Here is a 24,679-nt window from a genome sequence, read left to right as displayed (position 1 = left end):
CTCAAAACCTCAAAAGTAGGGAAGCCAACAGTGCAGCCTTCAGTCTGTGGCCAAAGTCCCAAAAGCCCCTCACCAACCACTGGTGTAAGACCAAGAGTCCAAAAGCCAGAGAACTTGGAGTCTGCCGTCCGAGGGCAGGAAGCATCCAGCACGGGAGAAAGATGAAGGCAAGAAAGACTCAGCACGTCTGCTTCTACCACCTTCTTCTGCCTACTTTTTCTAGCCACCCTGGCAGCTGATTGGATGGTGCCCACCAACATTGTGGGTGGGTCTTCCTGAGAGTGGGTCTTCCTCTCCCAGTCCACTGACTCAAATGTTAATATTTTCTGGCAACACCCAGAAACACCCAGATACACCAGAAACAATACTTTGCATCCTTCAATCCAATCAAGTTGACATTTCATATTAACCATTACAAGAAATATTTGTGTACATTTTGTGAGCCTTCACATACATAAATATTTTGACTTAGTCAGCCTTTGCTGTGTAACAAATAGCTCCAGGATCTTAATGGGTTACAATAACAAACATTTGCTTTTATTCACATTACAGGAGGGCTGTTGTTTCTCAATGTCCCTCTTCAACTCTGTCAGGCTCTGTTGGACTCTGGTGGGTTTAGCTGGGCTCAGCTGGGCTCAGCATCATGTGGCTTCTCACTCTGCTACCCCAGCTGGAGGAGCAGCTCCTATCTGGAATCTGCTGTAACCATGGCAGATGACAAGAATTCAAGAAGGGCAATATTAAATCATGAGAGTACATTTAAAGCAAGATCATATCTGGCATGCTTCATTTTCCTTTGGCCAAAGAAAGTCACAGGACCAAGCCCAAAGTCTCTGGGGAAGTGTGTTCTGCCTTCAGGGAAGCATAACAGGGTAAGGAGGCAATAAATTATTGGGAACAAATAACATGATCTACCATACACTACAAACTCATGGTGGTGGCTGCCAGGGGAGGAGCTGGAAGGGGAATGGAAAGAGGAGTCAGTGAATGAAGAGGATGTTATCTAGAACTGTAATATAATTTTATAAAAGACTTGATACAATATGACAATTCTGATAATGAAATACAGATATTTGTCTAATTATGCTTGGTATTTTGCTTTCTGTTTTCACAGAAATTATGAATTGATGAGGTGGGAGATTAAAAATGGAGTTGGAAGGGAGTAGTTAAGAGGCAATTGCAGAATTCCAGGTAAAATGATAAAGACCTGAATTATTACCCTAGCAGGAGAAATGATGTAATGGAGTTATTGAAAAACTAGAATTGACCAGATTTTCAACATCATTAGCAATTTTCATGTGTTTATTTAACACTTGTATATCCTCTTCTCTGAAATGACTCTTCATGTATTTTGCCCACTATGTACTTGGATTGTTTATTTTTTTAACTATTAGAGTTTGATAACTCTTCATATATTTTAGATACTAGTCCTTTGCTGTACGTGTAGTTTGAAAATATTTTCCACTCAGTAGGTTTATTTTGTCATCTTAACTGTGTGTTTCAGTGACCTAAAGTTTTTCAAATATTGATTAAAGTTTTCACATAAATTTTTTTTATTTCAACCATTTTACGTGGACCATTCCATGGCATTAATTATGTTTACAATGTCATTAAACCATAACCACAATATGCAATTTCTTTCATCATTCCAAATACAAACTCTGCATCTATTAAGCAATAACCCCCATTTCCACCACCACCCCAGTACCTGCTCCCTTCAATCTATTGTCTGTCTCAATTCATTTTTCCTATTCTGAATATTCTGTAGAAGTAGAATCATACATACTTGTCCTGTTGATTTCTGTCATAATTCACTTGCAATGTGTTTAAGGTTTGTCAATGTTGCAACTTGTATCAAACTTTCATTCCTTTTTATGGTGGAATAAAGTTTTATTGTTTGTATACCCTTAAAAAACAAGACCAGATTTGATGATCAATTCAATGTGAAGGGTGAGAGAGAGGAATGAGTCAAGAATGCAAGCATGCCTTCAGAGATGAACCAAGAGTGACTGCAATGGCAGGGATGCCAGCTCAGGTGCCCGGGTGGAGGATTAACTGCTCTCCCTGCCAGAGAACAGAGGTCACAGGGTGGCTGGGCCAGGAGGAGGCGAGACCTGTTATTTCACGGCTTGGTTGATAACTCTGAATCTATTATTTTGCTTTTCCTTCTGTCTTTGTTTACCTATTTGTTCCTTTGCTTGTTCTTTCTCACTGCTGGTTTGCAAACCAGGAGTACATACACCTAACTTGAACTGATATTATTATTTTTGGTAACAAGTCCTTTCACTTGAGAGTTTTAATTCTACAAGGGTAGGGCCAATGAAATAGTGTAGGCTGGCTAGGAACAGGTTGATCTGGGGAAGAAAGTGTCCCCAGTGAAAACTTTGTGACTGAACAGCACATACTCATTGCAGACTTCTTAATGTTGCTTGAGGGATTCATTTGCCATAATTAAATACATGTATTAATTTATTCAGTATGAATTTGGAGCTTGCTATAAACAGATGTCTCCACGGAAGGCTGCTGGAGAGCAAACCAGGTCTTATAATTTGTAGTCTGAGTCCTTGTGACCTTTTTTTGATTTGGGGTTCATGTTGAAAGCCACCGTTCATTTCTCTGTCATTGTATCTCATCTTCAGTCATTATAGAGGGAACCACATCCTCACCCCTGGGACTTCTCGAAGGGAATTGTTCATTAAGCCAGTCAAATTTAATCTCCATATTGTTAAAAATCTCCCCAACCCTTTTATATGATGCAATAACAAACAAATGAAAAGCAGCTAGAACTTGTATGCATATAAGTAGATCCTGAACAACAAAAGGACCAGTTTTTCTGGCTAAAAGCAAGCCTGCCATTATATTGAGGCCATGCCTTCATTCCTACTCACTCAATTATACTTGAGGAAGAGATGGGAAGCTAACTCTCTACCTGCCCCACAAAACTATTCCATTTCACAACCCATCTACGCTATCACTTACATCGATAGCTCATGTTGCTGGCAGTAAAGTGCTGTGATCTTATTCCATTTTAAAACAGTCCTGGAATAAATGGTGCTGAAATTGCTCAGATCTAGCCTGCTGTCTTCTACCCCAGCATACAGAGAGAGAACAGAACAGATGAAATGCTGGGCTTGCCGACCCCGTCTCTCCTTTCCACTTCATGGTCTTAAGAAAATCACATAATCAGAAGTTCAATTACCTTATCTATAAAATAGGAAGAAAAGGCCGGGTGCAGTGGCTTACGCCTGTAATCTCAGCATTTTGGGAGGCCAAGGCGGGTGGATCACTTGAGGTCAGGAGTTCGAGATCAGCCTGGCCAAAATGGTGAAACCCCATCTCTACTAAAAATACAAAAAAAAAAAAAAAATTAGCTGAGCGTGGTGGCAAGTGCCTGTAATCCCAGCTAATCAGAAGGCTGAGGCAGGAGAATCTCTTGAACCCAGGAGGTGGAGGTTGCAGCGAGCCGAGATCACACCATTGCACTCCAGCCTGGGCAACAAGAGCAAAACTCTGTTTCAAAATAAATAAATAAATAAAAATAAAATAAATAAAACGGGAAGAATGATATCCTCAATGTAGGTTTTTTAATGAGGATCACATAAAATAAAGTAGGTGGAAGTGCCGACGTCTGTTAGAGCAGGGCATTTCAGACTTTGACGTGTGTATGACCGTGTGGGAATGGGACACAGGTTCTGGCTTTGTAGCTCAGTGGTGGAGCCTGAAATTCTGAGTTTCTAACAAGCTCCCAGATGATGCCAATGCTGCTAGGCCATAGACCATAACTGGAGTAGCAAAGTGATTACTGTGTTGTCCAGTGTGGTAGATGCTGGCCACAGGTGTTCATTTAAGTTTAAATTAATTAAAATTAAATAAAATTTAAAATCCAGCTTGTTAATTGCAGTAGCCAAATGTTTAGATGTTCACAGCCACCTGTGACTAGTGGCTACCACTACATTGGACAACACAGATGTAGAACATTTCCACCACTGCAGAAAGTTCCACTGGACTGTGCTGTGTTAAGCACCATGGTGATGTTTAAAAAGCTATTCAATAACATTCAAACAGTGTTTACTCATCGTCTTTGTATTTGTCAGGGTTCTCTAGAGGCACAGAACTAATAGGATAGATGTATATATGAAGGGGAGTTTATTAGGAGAATTGGCTCACATGATCACAAGGTGAAGTCCCACAATAGGCCATCTGCAAGCTGAGAAGCCAGGAAGCCAGTCCGAGTCCCAAAACCTCAAAAGTAGGGAAGCTGACTGTGCAGCCTTCAGTCTGTGGCCTAAGACCCAAGGGGCCCTGGCAAACCACCGGTGTAAATCTAAGAGTTCAAAGCTGAAGAACCTGGAGTCTGATGTTCAAGGGCAGGAAACATCCAGCACAGGAGAAAGATGGAGGCCAGAAGACTAAACTAGTCTAGTCTTTCCCTGATCCCTGCCTGCTTTTATTATGGCTGCACTGGCAGCTGATTAAATTATGCCCACCAGGATTGAGGGTCAGTCTGCCTTTCCCAGTTCACTGACTCAAATGTTAATCTCCTTTGGCAACACCCTCACAGACACATCCAGGAACAGTACTTTGTATTCTTCAATGAAGTTGACACTCAAGATTAGCTATCACAATCTTCCATGTATATTTCTAGACACTAATGAGATAGCAGTGAGCAAAACAAAGTCCCTGCCCTTGTGGAGCTTACCTTCTGATTTGAATAAATAAGAGATTGTAACTAAATGGTCTTGGATACAGCAGCTCTCTCATAAGTAGACTCAGCTTTATCCTACAACAGCCTCACAGCAGAATTCATCACTTCCTCACAGCCCCTGAAGCAAAAGCCACTCAAATAACCATAAGTGAAGAATTAGTCTGAAGATTTTACTGAAGATTTCTTAAAGGATGCTACAGGGAAGTCTACATTGCATAGCCCAGAATACTGTTTAATATTGTTTTTCTTTTTCCTTTTAAAATTACACAATTAATACATGTCAAATAGGATTTTTACCTGCTTTCCACTCCCAACCCCCAAAACGCCCTGTCTGATACTTCTTCCTAAGTCTCTCCGTTTTGGGTCACCGAAGAGATCTTCCCAATATTCTCATTTTGCAGAGAAATTAATCTCTGCCCAGTTCCTCAAGCCTTGCATGCCTGTTACTTCTATACCTTTTACTTCTTTGAGTTCTACCGCAGCTTTCATTAGAGATGAAGTCCACCTGCCCTCACATTGCTGACCATGAAACATTGGTGGTAATCACCAGCTCACAAAAGCCAGTGGTGCTTTTATCTTCCCAACTTTGTGTTCAGTGACCTCATATTAGAAAGCTTGAAATTCATCTGAGTGGTAGTATTTACACCATAGAAATTGGCATATGCTACAAACTAGGTCTTTTTTTTCCCCAGAGAACCAACTGTTAAACATGTGGTAGCACACCACTGGGTGTAGAGATGACATGGTGCCCAGTGTCATTTAGAGCTTATTGAGAGGACTCTGTTTCATTTTGTAGCCCCAGATGCTTCTTCCTCTTTGTTTTCTACTGTGGGGTCTGAAAGTTGTCTCACTCCTCTGAGGGGGACCCTCCCTTGCAAGACAGAGGAGAAGCAGCCACTCTGGCAATTCAAAGAACATCATCCCATGGCTTAAAACAGAGTGGTCCTCTGGGCCGGGAGAGACATCAGGGAGAAAATAAGAATGAACCACATCCCTCCACTCCATTCATTGATAGGAAACCTACAGACAGCACCTGATACTCACCTGCCTTCAGGTGTGCTTTCTTTGGTTTATCGTGAAACCAGCCAAATTCATTTTTCTCTGTAACTGTTAAATTGAAAATCAGTGACATAAAGAGGTGATAAGGGAAAACTGGGTTTGACTTTCGTATTTCACAACTGCCCTTAGTGGACTGCAACCACCGTGGTAACACTCTAGAAGTATGGAACAAAAACTAGTTTACAGTCACCTCTGCTCAGAGCGGGGGTGGGGGAGATGGAGGAGTTAAATGCAATGATGTGAAAATCATCTGGGGGATTTGCAAGAAGCTCTGGCTAAGGCAGCCCCCCTGGGCAAGCTTCTCTTCAGCTCCTATTTTCTGTTTGCTGTGGCTTGAGCCAGCTCTACACTATAGCTGTGGGCACTGCCTCATGAGAGACTCTTGCCTCCCTCCTATCATTTTTGCACTTCTCTTTTGTGTTTCTTCTCAAGTCTGACTTAACATTCAGTGAAGCCTCTTTTGCTTTGGATGAAAATCCTGGAAGTGGTGAGGGAGGTGGGGTAGGAGAGGCTCCCACTATGATTTAGCCTGAGTTTCAACAGGGCCCCAGGCTCACCCCACTCACGGCAACACTGGATGTTAGGTTCTGCCCTAACCCTTCCACCCCTGCACCCTAAGGCTTTAGTGGAGAGGCCACAATGAGAGAGGCTGCTGCCACCAGCAGAGAAGATAGAAAAAGAAGGAAAAGAAGCATTTGTGTGAGGAAAGCCTCCGTGGATGGTACACCTGTCCCCTTGGCCCTTGACTCATTCTTCTGTTCCTTAATGCCATCTGGATCAGCTGTGGGCTCTCTCTCCTAATTATAGTTCATAAGGGCCAATTTTGTAATGACTTGGCACCTAAATTGAGCCTGCACCTTTTTCACACTGCAGTTTGGGCTTTAATAGCTTGATTAAGTAGGACAGCCAACTCGGGTAAATCACCTTGCTTGTAAAGAGGTATTTAGGGCTATATGAGGAAAAAAATGCCTTTACAAGGTGGATGGCTTAAAGGTAGATCCAAATGCAGCATCTCAACTAGAAATTTCAAGCCAGATAGGCTGGGTTTAAAAATATGGGGCAGGGGTCCAAGCTGCAGCCCATGTTTTGTGGTATCTCCTCCCTTCTCCTCACTCTCAGCTGATGGCCTTGTTTATTTCACTGGAACAATAGGAGCAATTAGAAGAATGTCATCTGCCCCCAAGGAGACATCTTTCCGGGTAGCAGTGCCTATATCTTTATACTCTTGTCTTTCGTCCTGTTGCTATGGGCAGAGCTGTCTACACTTCTATTTAAAACCAAACCCAACACTGGAAGGCTTCCCCTCTTACCTTCTGCAATAACCCTCTCTTGCTTGCATCGCCAAGTTTCTCCCCTGCAAGACAGTTCTCTGAGTGACCTTGAACCAACCCAATTTTCCCTCCCCCTTTTTTGCATGTAGTCTCAAGAATAAGAGTAGAATGTGCTGGAATGCAATATCCTAGAAAAAGCTCAGGCTTTATTCCTCTCTCCCCTAGAAGGAAGATGCCCTTCAAAGCTTTGCCCAGGGAGTCCTGTTTCTCCCAGGGTATGAAACCCAGGGCAGGCTGCCTTTTGAGGGTCCTCAGCTGTGATACAAAATGGGACACAGGCAGTCAAGACCCCATTCACCTTGGGCAGTTTTCTTGAGCCTTGAGGGATGAGCTCACAATGGATCCAAGACTTCTGTCCCTTACTGTTATCTATAAAAAATAAACCTGCTTTACATAACTTGTGTGTATGTTCTGTCTCACTGGACTCAGACAAATAGATAACCAGTATGAGGTGGACTTAACAGTAGCCTAGGATGTCTCGGGCATAAGTACATGGACTCCTGGTTTCTGGTGCTTGGCATAATGACATTCTCTGCAATTCTACACGCAGTGGGAGTCTCTCTTGAGACTGATGATTAGTGAGCCTGCTCCATGCCCCTCTCTGCTGGATCATTTCTATCAGCATATAAACATGTTGTACACTGCCTATCTAGAAACAAAACACAATCAAAACACAGAAATAAAAACCTCCTTTGACCTAACGTCTACAATCCAGGTGCTGCCAATCCCTCCCTCCCTTTTACAGAAAAATACCTTGAAAGGGTTGGTTATCTACTTTTACGGGCTCAACTTCTCTCTTTTTGGTCTTTCTTGATACTCTCACATAAGCTTTTCATGCCTAACACTCCAGTGAAAGAGCTCTATATTCAATGGTCAAATTTAAGTTCTCCTCGAACCCTATCAACAGGTTCATGTGACCCTGTTGAGCACTTTCCTTCTTGAAACACACTTCACTGGACCTCCAGCCCTCCACTTCCTCTCTTGGTTTCCTTCTTACTCACTGGCCACTCTTCAGCCTGTTTTACATACTCCTCAGCCTCTTTTGCTGCATCCTCCTGATTTTCCCCATCTCCAAAGTTTGGAGGATACAGTCATTGGACAGCTTATCTTCTCTATCCGCATTTCTTTCCTAGGTAATCTCATCCAGCCTAATGGCTGTAAATACCATCTTGTCATTGACAATTCCCAAATGTGCCAGCCTGGACATGTCTTCCGAACCCCAGCTCTTGAATCCAGCTGCCTCCTGTACAGCTCCATTGAGATAGGAATTTCAAGCTGAATTTTAACTCCTTTTTTTTGAGACAGGGAAGTCTCACTCTGTTGCACAGGCTGGAGTGCAGTGGCACAATCACTGTAGCCTTGACCTCCCACACTCAAGCAATCCTCCCACCCCAGCTTCCTGAGTAGCTGGGACTACAGGTGCACACCACCACACCCAGCTAATTTTATTATTTTTTGTAGAGCCAGGACCTCACTATGTTGCCTAGGCTGGTCTTGAACTCCTATCCTCAAGTAATCCTCCCACCTTGGCTTCCAAAGTGCTGGGATTACAGGCATGAGCCGCTGAACTGAGTGAATTTTAACTCTTGATTTCTCCCTCCATCAACTCTTTCAGTTGCTCAGGCCAAAAAGCCATGGAGGCATCTGTAACTCCTTTCTTTTTCACACATTCGACAGCCAATCCATCAGCAAATCCCTGGCAGCTCCACTTCTAAAACATACCCAGAATCTGCTCACCCCTCCCTGACTCCACTGCCACCACCCAAGCCAAGCCACCATCGTCTCTCACCTGGATCATTGTGGTCCACTCTATGTTTCTACCCTTGACATCCCAACGGCCAGAATGATGCTTTAAAAATCAGGTCAGGTATGTCATTCCTTTTCTCAGAACCCTCACATCCTTTTCTACCTCTCCCAGATAGAATCTAAAGCCCTTACCACCACCTGCAAAGCTCTACACAACCTGGCTTCTGAGGCCTCTGGCCTCACCTCACTGCACCCTGTCCCTGCTGCCTAACTCAGTTTAGGCTGCCAGAACAAAATGCCACATACTGGGTAGGGGGAGGGGGCTTAACTCATAAACATTTATTTAATCACAGTTCTAGAGGCTGGAAGTCCAAGATCAAAACGTCAGCAGGTTTGGTTTCTTCTGAGGCCTCTCTCCTTGGCTTGTAGATGACTGCCTTCTTGCTGTGCCTTTCCTCTGTGCATGCACGTGTCTGTGTCCAAATTCCTCTTCTTGTAAGGGCATCAATTACATCTGATTAGGGCCTACCCTGAAGATCTTATTTTAATGTAATTACCTCTTTAAAGACCTTATCTGCAAATATGATTACGTTCTGAGATGCTGGGGATTAGGACATCAACATAGAAATTTTAGGGGTACACAATTCCACCCATAACATCGCCATCACTCTGCTCCAGGCACACTGGTCTCCCTATTGTTCCTGCATTATGAAATGGACATAATAATAGTACTTTCCTCATAGAATCAGTATAAGGATTAAATTAGGTCACATATACAAAGCATTTAGAACAGTGTCTGGCACATAACAGATGCTCAAAATATGTTAGCTGTTGGGGTTGGGGTTGTTATGGTTGTTGTGGTTGCATAATACTCTGTTTGACCAGGGGGATATTGTGCCCCTGAAAATTGGCTGCTGGAACATCACTGCAATGATTAAATGGGGACAGAGATGGTGCAGATGGCCACATCCAGTAGATAGAAAGAAAAGCTCAAATGTCCCTTTATCAGGAAGGTCTTCCCTAACCCCCACTAAAATATCAAACACACACACACACACACACACACACACACACACACACACACACACGTTACTCTCTGTCTTCCCTATTCGGATATGGCATTTATTACCCCATGATAGGTTATAAATTACTAGTTTCCTTATGATCTGCCTTCACTGTCAATCTTCTACCTGACAATAAGCTCCACGAGGGCCAGAACTTTGCCTGCTTTATTTTTAGAGCCTAGAATGGGAGCTGGCAATACTAGGACTCAATAAACATTTGTTAACCAAATGAATGAGTGGTGAATGAACAGGTGTGCTCTTCCAGGCCCAGGCTCCCAAGGTCCCATCCCTAGAAAAAGGCAAGTGGTGAACTTAAGAAACAAAACAGACCAAAAGAGCACTTTTTCTTTTTCTTTTTTTCCCAACTTTTATTTTAGATTCAGAGGGTATGTGTGTAGGTCTGTTACCTGGATATGCTGCATGATGCTGAGATTTGGGGTACAAACAATTCCGTCACCCAGGTACTGAGCATAGTGCCCAATAGTTAGTTTTTCAACCCTTGCTCTCCTCCCTTCCTCCCCTCTCTAGTAGTCTCCATTGTCTATTGTTGCCATCTTTATGTCCATGATTACCCAATGTTTAGCTCTCACTTGTAAGTGAGAACATGTAGTATTTGTTTTTTCGTTCCTGCATTAGTTCACTTACAATAATGGCCTCCAGTTGCATCCATGTTGCAAAGAACATGATTTCGTTCTTCTTTATGGTTGCATAGTATTCCCTGGTGTATATGTACCACATTCTGTTTATCCAGTTTACCACTGATGGACACCTAGGTTGATTCCATGTCTTTGCTATTGTGAATAGTGCTGTGATGAACCTGCGAGTCCATGTGTCTTTTTGTTAGAATGATTTGTTTTCTTATGAATATATACCCAGTCATGGGATTGCTGGGCCAAGTCGTAGTTCTATTTTAAGTAAACGAGCACTTTTTCAAATGAATGCTCTGTAACCTGTTGGGAACAAGGTCACGTGCAGGAGTAAGTTTGGGGCAATGAGCAAAGACTTCTCCAGAATACATCAGTGGGGTGTGGTATAGGTACAACGCCCCTTCAGCAACATCCACAGAGTGTGATGATGGAACCAACAACAGTGGCTGCACCAGGTGGCAACTTGGCATGGTGATAGCACACAGACTCAGCACTTGGCAGAGGCGGTACCTTGTGGGGACAGGCTGTGGCTCAGGCAGCCTTGGTGGCTGATGCTGTCATCTTCAACTGGCATACCATGGAGGAACCGACAGCTCCCGGGGATGGTGGTGGCAGTGCCCTGGATGGCAGGCACAACCACGTCATGACGGCATCTGGAGCTTTCTAGTGGGTGCCAGACCCTTTCGCAGCAGGGCTGGCGGGAAAGCCGTGGGAGAGCATGCTCTTGGCACTCAGGGCAGGCACCAGCCCCAAAACTCCTCAGGCAGCAGACACCATCCAGCGGGGCTCCAGAAATGAAGACCCCAACAGCTGACATATGGAACCCAAGAGTGGTGTTCTTACCGGCACTCGAGGACAGTCTAGAGGACCCATAGAAATCACAGGATGCTATCTTAGAGAGAACAGAGGCCCCACAACTGTGGAAGGGGAAAGTGGCTGGAAAAATATTGTTTGTTTTTGTTAATAGGACTCTAGTGTGGACAGAGAAAACTTGGATTAAACACTGTGCTGGGCATCATCTGTGGTCCTTAACCACGGTCCCACCTTGGCATGCTCTCTCCAGCAAAGCAGGGGAGGGAACCTGAAGACCCCATTAGTTTCTGCCACAAGAAGCACTCACTATGGTTTCTGGGAAGCACTCACTCAGAAGGTGGGAAGAAAGTGGAAGCTAGTTTTCTTCCACCTCCGCCAGTAGAATGCAGGGACCTGGACCCCTGCAGGGATGTTAGCAGCTTTCTGCATTTTCTGGGCTCTGGATAACATCATCCCTCCCTGCTTTTTGTTCTCAACAGCCCTTCCAATAATCTTGTGGCCTAATTCCTATATTAAATTCCCCTCTGCCTAAATACCTACAGCAATTTGTGTCTTCCAACTGATAACCCTAACTAATGCAAATAGGTATTAGGTTGGTGAAAAGTCAAGAATTTTGCACCAATCTAAAATATTTTCCATTTTTATTGTGGTTTATGATGTCTAAAAAGCTTGTGAATTATCTAAATTCTAGAACATCACTTTCCTGAGTCTCAGTTTCTTCATCTACAAAATAGGAGCAGGCCTGGCATGGTGGCTCACACCTGTAATCCCAACACTTCGGAAGGGTGAGGCAGGAGGATTACTTGAGGCCAGGAGCCTGGGCAACATAGAGAGATTTCCCTCTACAATTTTTTTTTTTAATTAGCTGGGCAAGGTAGCATACTCCTGTAGCCCAGCTACTTGGGAGTCTGAGATAGGAAGATCACTTGAGCCCAGGGAGTCAAAGCTGCAATGAGCTGTGATTGTGCCACTGTTCTTAGCCTGGGCAACAGAGCAAGACCCCATCTCAAAAAACAAAACAAAACAAAAAAAGAAGCTATAAGACCTCACTTGCAGGGTTATTGACAGAATTCAGTAGGATTAATTCTAGCTCAGAATTTAGCCCGGAGTTGGTGCTAACTTTTAGCCCTGGAACCCAGCTGACAGAACTAGATCATACCTAGTACTATGATTACATTAAAAATGAAAAACAAGACTATGAAAACAGCCCAGGAGAAATAAAACTGAACTGTTTACAATACAGGAATATCAACTCAACCAAATAGTTCAAAATCTCCCCTTCAGTTGCCAGGAATTCAATGTAGAAACACTCAAGTGGCATTCTATATGCCTTGGGGATCTGAGGGTGAATGGAAAACAGCTCATATTGGAAGAGGATGTAATAACATCAAGCCGTGTGCCAGTATAAGGGTGAGAAAGTAGCCTTATTTTAAATGTCCATGTGCCATCCCACTAGGGTACTTTATAGTCAAAATATCTTGACAAGCTTCTAGTTGCCAAATACCTGCCTTCCATTTTAAAGCATGCTATTTCAATAGTGTTGCTCTCCGAGAGGTTGTAAGCAAACTGAGATTTTCTAAATCTACTATCATGCCCCTACTGACTTAAATTATAACTTGCAGAGGTTTTGTTTCTAATTCCTGATTCTTTTCAACTCCAACACTTAGCTGAAATATCCCTGCTTTCTCTACCCAGCTTGCGCCAGTCAGAGTTCTTAGTTGAGAAAAATAGAAGGCATTTTAGCAGTGTACCCAGAAAAGGAATTTATTAAAGGACATGAGATCATTTACTGAAATTCCTGGAGGACTAGAGCCAGGTTGAGAGTCCATGCAACATGCAAGCCATGCTGCAGGGCAGCTCCAGGAAAGACATTTCTCATCAGTGGATATAGAACTGCAGCTCACACCAGAAGGTGACCCCACATTCTGGTTGCCAGACCACTCTTTCTTCTGTTCTTGAAGGCTGTATGCCTCACTAACCCCTGCCATCTGAAAATTGGATTCTGGGATCCGGCTGTTTCCTACTATTGTTTTCTTCCAAATTAAAGTGTCCCATGGGTGAGTTTGATTAGAGAAATCAAGATCACATGTCTGTTCCCTACCTGCAAGAAAGGCTGGAAAGGAAGATAACTTCTATCTTGGGAAGTAGGGTAGGTGACTTACATCTTGGGAAATTCATAAACTCCAACAATTATCATCTTTACACAATCCTTCTGTCAGTGTAAGCAAAGATCTTCAAGGTGGAATTAATTAATTAGAGATAAAGAAGTACCTGCCATGAAACCAGAAATGTGTTTGGTTCTTTATGGAAGTTTACATGTGCAGAAAAAGCCATTTTATATGCAGCTTCAAGGAGCTTATAATTTAATTGAAGAAATAGGCAACCAGCTGATACCTATGTCCTACGGTTTGAATGTGTCCTCTCCAAAATTCATGTTGAAATACCCTGCTGTAATGGTATTATTACTGGTGGAGTCGTCCAGATTCTTGGGCATTTTGAACAAAGAGTTGGACAAAAGGCACAAACAAAGCAATGAAAGACTGAAGCAATGAAAGCAAAGATTTATTGAAATGAAAGTACACTCCACAGAGTGGGAGTGGGCTTGAGCAAAAAGCCCAAGGGCTCTGGTTAAAGAATTTTCTGGGGTTCAAATACCCTCTAGAGGTTTATCATTGGTTACTTGGTTACACCCTATGTAAATAAAGACTTGGCCCTTGACCAGTCTGATTGGTTGTGGGAGGGGACCAGTCAGAGGTACTTTCCATTTTTCTTCTGCCCCACAGTTAAAAGGGTGGGAGTTGCAAAGGGAGTAGCCTCTGACCCTTTTGTTAATTGCACATGGAGGGGTGGGGTTTTCCTTTTGATTCAGGTCTAGGAAATCAGTGTGAATTGGCCTTAGGTTCCCTGTCTCCAGACCCTATTCTCCTGTTTCTGTATTAAGAAGTTGGGCCTTTGGGGAAGGGAGGAAGTCACTAATGTCTAGAGTGCCTTATAAAATGTCTAGAGGGCCGGGCGCGGTGGCTCACGCCTGTAATCCCAACACTTTGGGAGGCCAAGGCGGGCGGATCACGAGGTCAGGAGATTGAGACCATCCTGGCTAACACAGTGAAACCCCATCTCTACTAAAAGTACAAAAAAATTAGCCGGGCGTGGTGGTGGGCACCTGTAGTCCCAGCTACTCGGGAGGCTGAGGCAGGAGAATGGCGTGAACCCGGGAGGCGGAGCTTGCAGTGAGCCGAGATCGCGCCACTGTGCACTCCAGCCTGGGCGACAAAGCGAGACTCTGTCTCAAAAAATAAAAAAATAAATAAATAATAAATTAAAAGGTCTAGAGGTAACTAGCCTAGGGCCTTTTAGCTCTTCTGCTCTTCCACCATATGAGGACATAGCAGTTGTCCCTCTCCAGAGGATGCAACAACAAGGCACCCTCTTGGAAGCAGAAAGCAGCTCTCACCAGACAATGAACCTACTGGTGGCTTAATCTTGGACTTCCTAGCCTTCAAAATTGTGAGAGAGAGAAAAAAATCTTTTCTTCATAAATCACCCAGTCTCAGGTATTTTGTTATAGCAGTAGGAACGGGCTAAGCCACTGGGGCTGGTAATTCACAGTAGCATAGACTTTGGACATTTAGGAGGTTGATATCTGTAGACCTTTGGGGTCTCCAAATTTATAAATATGGATAATATGATCACTGAAAATCACATGATTCCTGAATGTATTCTTATTGCCTTTTCAACTTTCACTTACATTTTCTCTTTAATTTGGTGCTATTTTAAAACAAACGGAGTTTCATTTTTGAAGAATACATGAAACAAATGACCAGAGATTCACAAAGACCAGTTGAGATGAGAATGATGGGTGGTCAGCTGGGCTTAGTAGTAATTTCCTCAGGATCAAATAACTGTGCTTAAAAGGTTAATGAGAAGAGGTCAGGGAAGGTTCAATAGAGGAAGCAAAAATTCCAAACTTCTTTCTATGGACTAGAACAGTGGTCTCCAATCCCTGGGTTGCACACTGGTTTTTTCAATGTCCAACATGCATTTATTGAGCACCTACCTAGTACTGTGAGGCAAAGGGGATATAGCAGGGAACCAGACAATGCCCCTGCATTTCTGGGGCTTCTATCCTAGTTGAAGAGAAAACACACACTAAATATTTATTTGGTTCCATGTGATAGGTCTGCAAAGGGGAAATATGGGCCGTGATGAGAATTGGACAGCAGGATTTAACCTTACCAGTAGGTTCTGCTCAGGCTTTCATGAGAATGATATTAAAGCAGGCCTCTGACTATTCATGTCTTTACATGGAATCAACCTAAATGCCCATCAACAGTAGACTGGCTAAAGAAAATGTGACACATATACACCATGGACTACTATGCAGCCATGAACATGGATGATCCTTTGCAGCAACATGGATAGAGCTAGAGGCCATTATCCTAAGCAAACAAACACAGGAACAAAAAACCAGATACCACATGGCCCCATTTATAATTGGGAGTACAAATGGACACAAAGAGGGGAACAACACAGTGGGAACTACTTGAGGGTGGAGGGTGGGAGGAGGGTGAAGGTCAAAAAACTACCTATCAGGTACTGTGCTGGATGACACATCCAGCATGATATCAGGTATTGCCTAGATGATGAGATAATCTGTACACCAAACCCCTGTGACATGAAATGCACTTATATAACAAACCTGCACAAGTACCCCTGAATCTGCAATACAAGTTAAAAAAATAATAAAGCAGACATCAGAAGAGCAAGGAGGAATTGGTGGGAAGGAGAAGCAGAAAGATTCCAGTAAGTGGAAACAACACGTGCTAGGGTCCAAGTTGCTTTACCTCCGTGGACTTTAAGATTTGAATGATTAAAGTAGGGACAATAGTACCTACTTTGCAGGATGATGTGAAGATAAATGACGTAAGTACCCGAAGTGAACATTTGCCACTGTTGCCACCCATCATCCAGGCAACTCTTCTATCTGGGGGGCATCCTAAGTCAGGTGGAAGCCACAGCCCACCTACCATTACGGAGGCCAGAGGAAGTAAAAAGATCCTCTCCCAGCTCCCTGACAGGTACTGCCTGGGCCTGTGATCCGGGCTGGGCCAGTCAGATGCTCCTGTCCAACCTTTGAATCTGGAGGTAAAGAAGCAAAGATGAAGGATGAGAGAGATTATTTGTAACGGCTTCAGAGATGACGCAAGTCCAGCCACACAGCAGAGAAAGTCCTAGGAGCAGAAACCAAGCATAGCAGGAACCACGATGATGCTGGGTGATGCTGGAGGCAGCGTCCTGGGCAGATCCTCCCTGTGGTGTGGCCTCGACCATCCCTTTCCTCCCCTGCAATCCACTTGTCCTTTGAGTCTGGTTATCCAGACATTTCGTCATTTCTGTGGTCTAGCTCACATTCTTTTGATATATTCATTTTTCCACTCAGGTTAGCCAGACTGGATTTCTATTGTTTGCAACCAGAAACCATGATCTCAGCACCTAAAAAACTAAAGAGATTAAAAAATGAAACCTAAAACAAAATATTTAAGATATTTAGTTGTTGCTGGAAGAATCTGATGTAGTAGTAGAAATAAGAGGTAAGCTTTCTTCCAAGTAGACAGCAATTGCAACTACACTTTAAATGGCTCTTGGGAAAAAAAAAAAAAAAAAAAAAAAAAAAAAGTCTATATTCAGGACGAATGTTAATAAAAAGCAGCTAGAATAATAGTGAGATGCCAGGCCCTCCACACCCCTTTCTGGTTCCAATATTCCTGTAGTTTAAACCAGAGCACAATAGCCAGGTCATTGGATAGAATGAATGTTAATATATGCCCAGGAAATAGCTGAGCTTTAATTCAAAAGTCATAGGTTGCTCCGAGACATACAAGCTGGACTGCCATGTAGCAGTTAGGAGAGACAAATGGCTACAGAACTTAGATGTAAATTTTTTTAAGTGCTTAATTGGTGCAGCATGTGATGGGACATGTACTCCAGGATTTAATAAAGTATAGATTATCTGGATCAAATTGAGGCCTTTTGCAAAATCGAGTTACTAGATAGCCATTTTTTAAACGACTCGTGCTACCAGGAAGGGCTATTGCACAAATGATTGTCTGTATTATCCCTGAAGGGTGCTCTGCTTGTCATGAAGCAGAGCTCCTGGAAAACCTGTCACATGTTATAAAACCCAGGTTTGTGACAACTGACTTTAGCAGTAGGGAAAAGAAGAAACTTCACCAACATAATCAAAAAGCAGGTAGAGGACAGTTATCACCCTTAACCTTGGCATCTGGCCGCTTCTTACCACTTCCAGATCTATCTCTCATCTGAGTTGCTGCAATGGTTTTCTGACTTGCTTCTGGTTAAGAAAAATAAAAACAGAGACCACCTTTTAGATATACCCCAAGGCCAACCACCTGCAGCCGCATAGCCAAAGCAGGTCATTCTGATTACCCTGAAACCCTTCCTCTAGTCATAAACACAAAACCTTGCCTTTGCATCCTTGTCAGCATGATTCTTTGAAATTAAACCAATCAACTATAGACAAATCAGCGTAAAGAGCTTTGCTTGTCCTAAAAAGAACGATAATGTACAACGGCCAATCACAGGAAAGATCAAAATACCTCTCTTCTTATGCTTTACAAACTGTGCTGTCTGCCATAAGGCCAGCTTCTTACCACCTGGTTCCAAGTCTCCTGCATTGTGATCTGTAATTTTTCTTATTGTGTGACAGTAAACTTTTAAAAATTTTAGTTTGATCTGGTCTTATCTTTGACATCTCCATATTTCCACTCTTCTCCCTTATGGTCTATTTCTCATCACAGCAGCCAGAGTGATCCTTTTTTTTTTTTTTTTTTTGAGACGGAGTCTCACTCTGTCGTCCAGGCTGGAATGCAGTGGCATGATATTGGCTCACAGCAACCTCCACCTCCTGGGTTCAAGCAATTCTGCTGCCTCAGCTTCCCGAGTAGCTGGGATTACAGGCATGCGCCACCACGCCCGGCTAATTTTTCTATTTTTAGTAGAGACAGGATTTCACCATGTTGGTCAGGCTGGTCTCAAACTCCTGACCTCGTGATTCGCCCACCTCAGCCTCCCAAAGTGCTGGGTTTACAGGCGTGAGCCACCGCACCTGGCCCAGAGTGATCCTTTTAATACCTGAGTCAGATTATGTTCCTAATCACAACTCTCCAGTGCTTCCCCATCTCAAATCAGGAAATAATCAAAGTCCTTACAGTGGCTTACAAGACCCTAATGATCTGTCAATACCCACCCCCACCCATACACACACTCTCACACACCCACACACACACTCTCACACACTCATACACACACTATCAAACACTTCCCCCCACACACATCTCTGACATCATCTTGTACCACTCTCCCCTTCACTCAACTCCAGCCATTCTGGTCCGCTTGCTACTCCTAGAAGAATCCCAAGCTCCAAAACATGCTCCTGTCTTAGGGCATTTGCTTCAGCTGTTCCCACTGCCTGGAACTGTCTTGCCCAAGATACCCACTTAGCTCACTCCCTCCACCTTCTGTAAGTCTGTGCTAGAATGTCTCCTCATGAGACCTGCCTTAGACTCTCTATTTAAAATTGCAACTCACAGCTCCCTCTGCATGCTCCTGAGCTGTTTTTCCCTATCATGTACCCTAGCATGTATCTTAGCATGTACCCTAGTATGTATCTTAGCATGTACCCTGCATGCCTTCTCTGCTAGTGCACTCTCTGCTTTACTTATTATCACATTTGTGGATGGTTTTATGTCTCCCTCCTAGAATATAAGCCCTATAATCACAAGGATTTTTGTGTATTTTGTCCACTGTTGTACCTCCCTAACCTATAAGAGTATTTAGCATTTAGTAGATGCTCAATAAATATGTGCTGAATAAATAAGTGACTGTCTCAGGGGAGAAATAAAGCAGACCAGAAAATAGAGAAAGTCTGAGTTTCTAAAACTCTAAGCCTCTGAGAAATAGAAAGGATAGGGTGTAGACAAAATGCTTGGGAGAAACATGAAAGAGAGAGGATTTTCCTTCTACCTACACACTAGAAAAATATTTGAGGGGGTTGAAGGAAAGTGACAAAAGCAGAGAGTTTGGTGAGTCCTGGAGAGTGACATTTATGCTCCATGGACAGAACCCCAGGGAAGCCTCAAGACCCGTGAGTGGGGATGCCTCATTGATGCCTCTATTCAGAGAGGACCAGAAACAGCATCTCAGGGAGGTGCACACCCCAAGAGGGAGCAGAGCAGCAGAGAGAGACACAGGGCCAAATATGGCCACCTGTACGGAAAGGAGAGCAGTCTCAGTGGGCATCCGTGTACCCAGGCTGTCTCTCCAAAAAGCTTGTCAGTGTGTAACCCATCTCCCCTGCCAGACCTTCACACAGCTCTGAGAAAGTAGAGTGAGCCAAGCACAGTGGCTCACACCTGTAATTTCAGCACTTTGAGAGGCCGAGGTGGAGGATCACTTGAGCCCAAGAGTTTGAGACCAGTCTGGGGAATATAGTGAGACCCTGCCTCTACAAAAAAATTTAAAAATTAACCAGGCATGGTGGCACATGCCTAAAGTCCCAGCTACTCAGGAAGCTGAGGCAGGAGGATTGCTTGAGCCTGGGAGGTGGAGGTTGCAGTGAGCCAAAATTGTGCCACTGCACTTTAGCCTGGGCGACAAAGCGAGATCCTGTCTCAAAAAAAAAAAAAAAAAAAAGTACAGTGATCTCTAAAGACTAACTTAACTCCCCACTATCCCACTGGAATAAAGGGAGAAATCATAAGTTATGCAAAAATGAAATTATATTTTCGGCACACCAGAGTTCAAATTTACCTCATTTTATGTTAAAAACAATCACTAGTATTTTAAGGGATGGAATAAATTTTAAAGAAATGTTGGTCATGTGCCAGGCAGAGTACAACTTGGTTCCCAGGAGTCCGGGATGAGCATTTCGTATCCTCTGCTGACCTTGAGTGTGCGTCTGTAGGAAAATTAGAGACACGTGAGGCTGCTGCACACAGCTGAGTAATTGCCATGGCAACTAAAGGCCCATCACCTGAGCTTTATTCCAAACTGAGTTATCAAGAGCAAATTGCAGACAGTCTCAGAAAATAGAAAATGGAAAATTCACCTTCTCTCCCTTCTCCTTCTTTCTCATGATATTGGAGTTCTAAAAGTATCCCATCCCTCTTCCTAAAATTATTCCAAATGCCTTTTTTTTCTTTCTCGGATTTGCTGTCTGATTCATAGATCCTTGTGCTTGATGGGGTGACGGATTGGGATAAAATTAGCTCAGCGCAGTTCCCTTAGCAGGGTCACCCCACATATCTCACATTGGCAAGGCTGGCAGAATGACAGAGTGGCCCCAGTGAGGCCACTTTGGGACAAGCACATCTCTGGTCTGTTGAAGGAGACCCATGACCTCATCACTCTCGTCTGGAAGGGATCATAACTGAGATAGAAAAGTTGTCATGTCAGGCTGCTTCTGGACCTGAGGTTGTGTTAATGAATAAATGATGACTTTCTGACCAGATCTTTATAGTTTTTTTCTATCATTTAAAGTAGAAGATGGTACACATAAAATGATTTGGAATATGGTTCAGGTGATGGGTTCGTTAGTTGCCATGGTGGTTACTCAGCCATGAGTCAATGTTCCTTCTTTAAACAGTTCCAACATCTTAATAAGCATAAAAATCAACTGCAGCCAGGTGCAGTGGCTCATGCCTGTAATCCCAGCACTTTGGGAGGCCAAGGTGGGAGGATCACTTGGAGCTGGGAGTTTAAGACCAGCTTGGGCAATAAAGGGAGATCCCGTCTCTATAAAAATATTTATTTAAAATACTGGCAGAGCATGGTTGTGCATGCCTGCAGTCCCAGCTACTTGGGAGGTTGAGGTGTGAGGATGGCTTGAGCCCAGGAGTGTGAAGTTACAGTGAGTATGATGATTGCACCACTGTACTCCAACCTGGGTGACAGAGCAAGACCCTGTCTCTTAAAAAAAAATCAACAACAGAGTTTGTCTAAAATATTTATTCCTGGGACCCTTCTTCGGGATCTGATTCAGTAGGGCTGGGTATGGGCCCTGGGAATTTGTGTTTTTAACAAACACCCTGTCTTAGTCTATTTTACCTTCCTACAAAGGAATACCTGAGGCTGAGTAATTCATAAAGAAAAAAAGCCCGGGTGCAGTGGCTCACGCCTGTAATGCCAGCACTTTGGGAGGCCGAGGCAGGCAGATAACTTGAGGTCAGGAGTTCGAGAGCAGCCTGGCCAACATGGTGAAACCCTGTTTCTATTAAAAATACAAAAATTATCTGGGCATGGTGGTGTGCACCTGTAATCTCAGCTACTCGGGAGGCTGAGGCATAAGAATTTCTTGAACCCAGGAGGCTGAGGTTGCAGTGAGCTGAGATCATGCAGAGACTCCGTCTCAAAAAAGAAAAAAAAGAAGTTTATTTGGCTTATGGCTCTGCAGATTGTAAAAAGCATGGTACCAGCATCTGTTTTTGGTGAGGGCTTCAGGAAGCTTCCACTCATGGTGGAAGGGGAAGGGCAGCTGATGTGTGCAGATCACATGATGAGAGAGAAACAAGACAGAGCCGGGAAGGAGATGCCAGGCTCTTTTTAACAATCAGATCCTGAGTGAATTCACAGAACAAGAAGTCCCTCATTACCGTAGAGGGGGACACCAAGCTGATCATGAGGGATCCGCCCCCATGACCCAAACACAACCCACCAGGTCCCACCTCTCACACTGGGGCTCAAATTACAACATGAGATTTGGAAGGGATAAATATCCAAACCATATCACAGTCTCGCCCCAGGAAGATTCTCATTCAGGTGATCTTCACACCACACTGTGAGAAATACAGCACACCCAAAGGCTTTCCTGAGTAAGGTTAGTGAAATGTCACTAGTTTGTAACTAATAATGTCACAGATTTGGCAAAATGTCAATGAGTAACAGCTGACTTTGGGGTGGGAGGATCTCACTGCAGTAGAGTCTTTCTACCTGAGCTATGTGCCCTTGGGCTAGTTCCATGACCTCAGTTTTCTCATCTGTATTTCCTTTATGCAGAGGATACCTAAAATGTGTGGAAATGAATAACTGATACAAAATTACAAACCCCTGAATATCAAGTACACACACAGGTTGGCAAAAAAGAGTTAATTCCAGACTGTTTCACATTAAAATAGACATTACTTTTTTTTTTTTTTTGAGACAGAGTCTAGCTTTTTCACCCAGGCTGGAGTACAGTGGCACGATCTCAGCTCACTGCAACCTCTGCCTCCCAGGGTCAAGCGATTCTCCTGCCTCAGCCTCCCTGGTAGCTGGGACTACAGGTGCATGCCACCATACATATTTTGTATTTTTACAAAAACACAAAAATGTTTGTATTTTTAGTAGAGATGGGGTTTTACCATGTTGACCAGGCTGGTCCAAAACTCCTGACCTCAAGTGATCCACCTGCCTCAGCCTCCCAAAGTGCTGGGATTACAGGTGTGAGCCACCATGCCCAGCCCAAAATAGACATTACTTTTTTAGAACACTTAGAGTAATTATTTTAGGGAACACACTCCCGTTCTCCTTTGAAAGAAAAGCCCAATCTCCTACCTCGATTTTGAGATTTTACTTGGATTTTGTATCTCCTAGCCTCTAGAGCTGTGGTCATAAAAAGTAATGTAAGTTTTATAAAAAGTTTTCTCCCTTTGCCTTAAATGTACATGCATACACATTTTCATGTAGAAGACTTAAAATATTACATATATGGTTATACTGGACTGCAAAGAAGTGAATGGAATTGAACTAACTGTTGGAACTGAATTAAATCTGTTTCTAATTTTCCCTTGAAAAAGAGCAACCTCCTGGGTCAGTTATACCTTACAGACAAAATTATGGTTTTTAAATGACAAAAATACTGAATCATGGAATTTTAGGCTGATCTAGGAGGTCCTCCATTGCTATCACATTCATAGATTTTGACCATTACACCTAAGCAAAATTCTCGGAACTGTCCAAATTGTTTTGTTCTGTTGGAGTTTTATCATGTTTATTAAAACTTGAAATAGGTTCACTGGGATTCAAATATCTTTGTCATTCAGGTTTGTTGTGTTTGCTGGTTTCTTTGATTTTTAGTATCTGGATTTGAGTTCTGTAAGTGCTTCAAACTAGATTTGGTTTTTTATTTATTTTTTTGTTTTGTTTTGTTTTGTTTTAGGGGATTGATATGGTTTGGATCTGTGTTCTCACAAAGTCTCATGTGAATTGTAATCCCCAGTGTTGGGGGAGGTGCCTGGTGGGTGGTGATTGGATTGTGGGGAAGATCCCTCATGAATGGTTTAGCTCCATCCCCTGGGTGCTGTTCTCATGATAGTGAGTGAGTGAGTGATCATGAGATCTGGTTGTTTTAAAAGTGTGTGGCATCACCCCGCTCTCTGTCTTGCTTCTGCTCCAGCCATGTAAGATGTGACTGCTTCCCCTTCTGCCATGATTGTAAGTTTCCTGAGGCCTCCCCAGGAGCCAAGCAGATGCCAGCGTCATGCTTCCGGTAAAGCCTGTGGAACCGTGAGCCAATTAAACCTCTTTTTTTAAATAAATTGCCCAGTCTCAGGTATTTCCTTATAGCCATGCTAGAACAAGCAAATACAGAAAATGGATTAGGTGGAGGGAGTTGTTTGAAATTATAGCAAAACAAACTGATAAGAGGACTTTAACCAAAAGGCATTTTTAAAGGAATAATCACAAGTGATTATTGCAGTCCACATTAAAACCAGTATTTCTATATTGACTGTTCTGTGTGGTTATTCTTTTCACTAGAATGACCACCCCAAGGTCCTAAAAGAGGCACATTTATCAAATAAGTATCTAACTACATATTCACTCTTCTACTCACTAATAGAATGAATTAATAATACATATTAGAAATGTCAGCTTTTAAAGGTGACATAATTTTCTTGTTCATTCTTCCTTAACTAGAAAATGCAATTCCCTTTCATTCTATTCTAAGAATTCTATTACTTGAAGTTTACCTTTGTTTTTTGTTTGTTTGTTTTTTGAGACAGGGTCTCACCCTGTTACCCAGGCTGGAGTGCAGTGGCATGACCATGTCTCACTGCAGCCTCAACCTCCCAGGATCAGGTGATCCTCCCACCCCAGTCTTCTGAATGGGAAGGGACTAAAGCCATGTGCCACCATGTCTGGCTAATCTTTGTATTTTTGGGGGTGGAGACAGAGTTTCGCCATGTTACCTAGGCTGGTCTCCAACTCCTGACCTCAGGTGATCCACCCGCCTCAGCCTCCCAAAGTGCTGAGATTACA

The sequence above is a fragment of the Gorilla gorilla genome, chromosome 15 (assembly GCF_029281585.2).
Source record: "Gorilla gorilla gorilla isolate KB3781 chromosome 15, NHGRI_mGorGor1-v2.1_pri, whole genome shotgun sequence".
NCBI classification, from domain to species: domain Eukaryota; kingdom Metazoa; phylum Chordata; class Mammalia; order Primates; family Hominidae; genus Gorilla; species Gorilla gorilla.
The sequence above is the reverse complement of the archived record's forward strand: the minus strand, read 5'-3'. Positions refer to the sequence as shown.